Source organism: Fukomys damarensis, unplaced genomic scaffold (genome assembly GCF_012274545.1).
Source record: "Fukomys damarensis isolate Sample0158 unplaced genomic scaffold, DMR_v1.0_HiC HiC_scaffold_28, whole genome shotgun sequence".
Classification (NCBI taxonomy): Eukaryota; Metazoa; Chordata; class Mammalia; order Rodentia; family Bathyergidae; genus Fukomys; species Fukomys damarensis.
The window spans coordinates 13647976-13654288 of record NW_022900940.1 but is presented as its reverse complement, the minus strand read 5'-3'; the positions used below and the strand labels follow the sequence as shown (position 1 = coordinate 13654288).

Here is a 6313-nt window from a genome sequence, read left to right as displayed (position 1 = left end):
AAAAAAAAAAAAAAAAAAAAAAAAAAAAAAGATTTTGCCAGGTATGTAGTTCAGTGGTGCCACCGCATGCCTCCTGAGTTTGATCCTGGGTACCAAAACAACAACAAAAAACCCAAAACAAACAACAACTAAAACAAAATAAAAGATGAGAGGCCAGAATACAATCTCACTATTGATGGAAAGACTTTTAAAGGATTACTAGATACTGGGGCAGATGTGTCAGTGATTAGTTTCCAACACTGGCCATGAAGCTGGACACTGGACCAAGTTCATACCCAGTTACAAGGGGTTGCACAGATACAAACCTTGTTTCATCTCACACATTTATGCACATTCTTGCCTCCTGAGCCATTGTGTCAGGGAAACGACACTGTTGATAATCTTATTGCTCCTTCGCTCCCCCAGCCTCTTCTGCCTGCCCTTCATTAGGCCACCACCTCATATTGTTTTTCACCAAAACGCTTCCACTCTACGCAGTTTCATATTTCTTGAGAATGTGCAGCATTATTTGTGCCTGTTCCACCTGCATGCTTCATATTCTGTCACCTGTCCAGGGTGTCAATCTAGAGGCCTATATCCTCATGACCTCTAGCAGATGGATGTGACCCACAATGTGCCTGAGTCTGGTCACCTCAGATATTTCATATTTCTGTTGACACCCAGCCTTCCGTGATCTTTGCTTCCCCTCAACCAGGCGAAGCCGCCCGACATATAATTGATCGCTGTCTTCGTGCCTTTCAGGTGCTTGGTTGTCCAAGGGCGATCAAAACTGATAATGGTCCTGTTTACCCACCCTAGTGCTCCTTTTAAGCACTTCTGAAAGACCGTTTGCTTTTCCAGCTCTACAGGTATTCCTTATAACCCTCAGGGTCAAGCAATCACTGAATGTGCCAATCTCACTCTTAAAACTATGTTACACAAACAAAAGGGGGGAGTACTCCCTAGTCCTTATAAGCCTACACCCTCTACGATAATACATCTATTATACACCTTAAACTTTTAAAATATTGATGAACAAGGCCTTACAGCAGCAGAGCATCACTTTGTTTCTAGTCACCGAAGGACCCAGCCACTGGTCAGTGGTATGAACCAAGTCCTGTGCTTATGTGGGGAAGAGGATTTGTTTGCATCTTTCCAGGAGCTGCTGATTGCCTTGTCTGGGTGCCACCTCTACTGGTGCAGCTGTGTGATGGTGTCAAACCCAAAGAAACAGCTGATTCCACCATTCAAACAGCTGATGATGCCACCCCAGATGAAAATGCTGCACCAAGCTCCTCGCCAAATGTGAGCAGCGATCTATCCTATCCCACAAGGGGTCAGAAAGAAATTAACAGAAGATGCACAACAAATGGCAAAGGATAAGGGAGGTTCCTTGGGTCCTGATGCTTCACCTTGCTATGATGGCCTTGGTTTCCACTCAGATAGGAGTTACAGATGCCAAACAGTATTGGACTCATTTCCCTGATGCCCGTTGGCTTATGTTGTACCCTGGGGAAACTCTACCTCCTATCCTCATATTCACCAATGTGTCTGCCCTATTAGGGGGACAGTCAGATGGACATATTCCTCCCAGCCATGCTACCTATAACTACATGGACGTAGTGGCACCAATTCCTGTGTCTGGGGCCCAGTCAATTCTGCTTGCCCCTTTTTAGACTATAGAAAAGTCTGTCATTGTGAAGAATGAATCTGGCCTAGAAAGGGATGAAATCCTTCTTTACAAAACTTTTAAAATGGACAAATGAGTCCATCTAATACAGCTTCTTTTAATTATCCCTGCCACAATAGGACAGCCACTGTTCCACTCAAAGGTGCAGTGTCAGAGGTTGGCTGTTGTACCTCCCATATCAATCAGACTCATACATTCTGTGCAATCTTCAGACCACTCTCATGAACTGGTAAATTACACTGTCACTTCTCTTGAAATCACTCATCATTACACAGCCTAGTCTGTGGAGGTTTGCTGCATGTACTGATAAAATAATGCAATCCAGCTATAGCCTTAAGAACAGGAGTCCTGTGGGAGCTGCCAGTCATTCTAGATGGCCTTTTGTGCAGGTACCCTATGTTTTCTTTTGTGGGTCCACTGATATTACCAACAACACTGATGGTATTTTTTTTTTTTTTTGGTACTGGGAAATGAACTTGGGACCTTGTGCTTGTGAGGCAGGCAGAAGAATCACTGAGCTAAATCCCCAGCTCAATGGTACTTTTAATGTTACCTGTACAAGCTGCAACCTTACTGTGCTACTTATCTCAATACGCTGACCATTCTTGTGTTATATCATTCCTCTTTTCTCATGATTCCCACTAATCTTTCCAGACCCTGGTATAAAGACCAAGGACTCCAAGTACTAAAATAAACAGAAAATCAAATGAGCTGTCCCCAACTGATGGTTGGACTCATCATCCTGGGTATTGTGTCTCTGGTCACTCTTCTTTCCTCCACCATGGCTGCCTCTGTGCTTTGGCCCAAAACGTCCAGACAGCTCATTTTGTTCACCAACTGGCAAAAAAGTACCTCCTATGTCTCAGAAACTCAGGAGGACACTGATTCCAAGATTCAGATACAACTTGAAGCACTGGAGGCAGCAGTTCTCGAGACAGGAGTACAAGTTAAAGCCCCTCCACTCCATCAAGGGCTCCACTGCCATGCTGAATCTAAACACATTTGTGCTACAGCTCTAAATTATAATGAGACACCATGGGCCTGGGAGTTAGCTCAGTGGTACTGCTGCCTGCCTCATAAGCAAGCACAAGGTTCACAGTACCAAAACAAACAAACAAACACACACACACACACACCAGGAGACATCATGGCCCTGGGAGCGGGCTGCTGCTCATCTCATGGGTATCTTCCACCATGCCAACTTCAGTCTGAATTTACAAAATTTACACAAACAAATTCTGGGCATACAACATGCAGCAGTCCAGAGTCTTGCCCCAGATTAAGCTTCCCAAGCAGTGGTGGACCTGCTCAATGGGTTCCATCCTTTCAGCACTGGCAGGCACATCATGGTTGCCATGCTTGCACCCTTAATGGCCCTGTTTATACTGACTGTCTTGTTTCTAGTCTGCTGCAGAATGCTCCAGCAACAACTGCCCCTCCTTGCCTTGAGTTACAAACAAGGAAAGGGGGAAATGCCACAGGCTGCCTGAGGATGGCCCTTAGTCTCTTCTCTGCTCCCTTTCTCCTCCATATATTAGAGTCCAACAGACAATATAGATCCTGGATATCACAGCCCTTGCAGTATCCTTCTCTGTTCCCTTCCTGCACATGACCCAAGCACAAAACAATCACTCCACATTCCACCTAGGCCACTGGCATAGTTTACCTTGCTTTCCCTTCTTGTTGTGCTTCTCCTTTAAAGAGCAGGTGGTGCTCCAGTCAGCCATAAGCTCCTGACAAGCTGTGGTTCCACCTGGTCCCAGTTAAGAGTGATCTTGGTCTTTGTCATCTTTCTTCATCTCCCACTGCTCTCCCCAGCTTTGGACCCTACACTGTGTGGGTGGCGGCATCTCACCACTATTGGAGGCTAAGGCAGGATAATCTCAAAGTCCAGCCCATCCAAGGCAATTTGCTTGGTGAGACGGTTTCTCATAATGAAAAATAAAAAAGGGCTGGGGATGTAGCTCATTGAAAAACCCCATACAGCAAATAAATAAATAAATACAAAAGAAATGCCAAACCCAGAGTCTATCCACACCATTACAATTTAAAAAGAGTAGTCCAATATTAATAGTGGAACCACAGGGTCAGTGTGAATTGAACAGCTCTGCAGAAGTTTCCTGATTGGTACTAAGCAAAATAATCTAGTGAAAAAGAGGGGAGGATGATGTATTTTATACAAACCATAAATCCACCACTGAGGTCTACATTTGGAAATCTCCTGAGACCCTTCTCAATATTTTTCCACTGTTTCTGCATTAAATGGGTAGAGCGCTATAAATAACAACGGTTACTACTAACCTATCCCTCTGGGCAGGCCTGGTGCTAGGCACTTAACAATTTGCATCCACTTCCTCCTTAGAGCAATTCTGTTAAGAAACACTACTCTGCGTTTAACAGAGGAGAGAGTAAGGGCTCAAAGAGGATGCAAGGCTGCTAAGTGGCTGATTCAGATTTCAAGTCCTGAGGAGCTTGACATCTAAGTCAGTGCTTATTAAGTTAAGCTATACTATTTATTAAAGACATAAGCATAAAAATCAGCAAGAAGTTTCCCAAGGATTTATTCAAACTTCTTAGGTATGCCATGCATAACTTCTCTGCAACAAGCACAACTGCTTGTAGTAACACTCTTAGCTACACTGTAAATTAATTCAATCTTGTGAAAGGGATAGGCTTTATAAGGTGACTGCCATTCTTATCTCAAATATCAGAAAATTCATTCCACTCAGGCTAAATAAAGCCTCACCTTTTCCATATCATATAAACATACTGGGGTTTTTAAATTTTGTTTTTATTTGAGACATGATATTACTGTATACTTCAGGTCCTCCTTGAACTCAATATATAGACCATGTTGGTCTCAAACCCTCAGTGATCTGCCTGCCTCTGCCTCCAGAGTGGTAAGGATCGTAGGCAAGTGCCAACACGCCCAGCCTCCATACCATGGAAACATTCTCATATGAGTACATTCCCTCAAGTCTGTTTTCCCTTATTAATTTTCTGTGTTACTATTATCTATACCTGTCCAGGAGGCAGTTATTCCAAGAAAAAAGATATTACAAAAGTAGCCAAGCAAGCAGGCAGTTTTCTTTATACTTATATACAACATTCTTCAAAAAAGGTTTGGATTTCTGCTAATCTCTTTTTCTCAAAGTTTTATTCTCTTTGCTCTATTATAGTGAGGACTAATGTCACAAGCTACCTATTTTCTCCAATAAGCCATCCACACTTGAATAATTCATGTAACCAAACCAGAGAGCTACTTGCCATTTAAATAAGGATTTCAAGTTATCTAAAAGATGGAGGAAGTGCTGCATGTGTCTTTACAGTCCTAAAGCTCATCCCCGACAAATACAAACTATCTTCAAAGACTCAATCAGAGCAACTTCTGTTGTCTAAGTCAGGACTGAAGAGAAATCTCTCCTATTCCTCTCCAACCATCCTTGCATTCAATCTGTGCCGAATAAACACATTTTACAAGTTCTCAGGGCCTGCGGTAGAGATGTGCCTGCCCAGTCAGTCCCTTCCCTTCTCTTCAAGTGAGAAACGCCTAACTGCTCTTTTCCAAGATAAAACTTTATGCTTACTGAGATCTACTTAATAACTTGTTTAATAATGATCTCTGGAAAACCAAAGATTTCTTACTTCTCAGTTTAATAAATAATAAGGACTAGGGTGGACTAGGTGGGACTGTCTTGTCCCTCCCCAGCTTCTATCTCTGAGCTGAGCAATCAGCAGGACAAGTGAAAACGAATAAATTAGGAAGGTCAAGCATCCTACAGTATAGGGACAGATTAGAGGGGCTTAGACAGGAAACACAGGGCGAGACCTGGGTGGTCGATGCTTGTAAAATTACCACATGCTTATCGTGCGTGCACTATGTGCTTGAGGAAGCTACCCCTTGTGAAACTAGTACATACATTTCCTGTGCACTTAAGGAAGCCCTAGCCCTGGCCTTTTCCTCACCTCAGACACAAAGGCCTAGATTACACCAATCAGTGAAACAGTAACTGTTAGGAACCAGCTAACCCCTATAAGCAAGCACCAGTACACACGTAAGTACACCTGGTAACTCGCTGGAGTCCCCCCCCCCGGACCTTTTTGCATTCGTTACACCATAAATAAACTTTGACTTCCATCCGTTCTCATTTCCCGCCAGAAGCAGTGGCTTTGAGTCAAGGGCACTGGTTCTGCCCAACTTCCTCATTCTTAGAGTGAGGGCCCGGGACCGGAGAAGGGGAAGGTCGTTTCGGGGACCACTATATCCCTCACATAGCCCCTTCCCGACCCAAAACAGCATTCAGGAAGGCATGCACTGCGGCCTCTTGCTTTCATAATGGGGCTCTTCCACACAACAGGCAACTTAAGAAAGGCTCTTCATTTTTTGGCTTTAATGAAAATGACTCACCAAAAATCCCACCCCGAGAGACAGACTAGAATTTAACCGTTTAGTTGCCCCCACAGACCACAAGGGAGAGAAATCAATCGTCCCAAAGACTCTCTGAAAACGTGACAAGCCCAACTTAATCCTTTCCTACCATCCACAAGTGGAACTGAACCTGAGGTTGCTGACCGAGGAGCTACCGTCTCCGCCGTCCACTCCTGGCCCGGGCGGCGGCACTGAGTAGCCCCCTCCTGCTGCAG

General features: G+C 44.1%; 1 protein-coding gene across 3 annotated transcripts in view; it reads right to left on the bottom strand.

The window, feature by feature from the left end:
• Positions 1-6313, bottom strand: part of LOC104863648 (zinc finger protein 791) — a 45317-nt gene that overhangs the window by 18724 nt on the left and 20280 nt on the right. Inside the window, exon 1 of one of the 3 annotated variants that reach the window (XM_033756994.1) lies at positions 6208-6268. The exons of 1 other annotated variant lie outside the window; for it this stretch is intronic. The gene's annotated coding sequence lies outside the window, so the exon portion shown is untranslated. Of the gene's footprint in view, positions 1-6207; positions 6269-6313 lie in introns of those variants that run through there. One more of the 3 variants, XM_019207755.2, reaches the window with a different exon arrangement.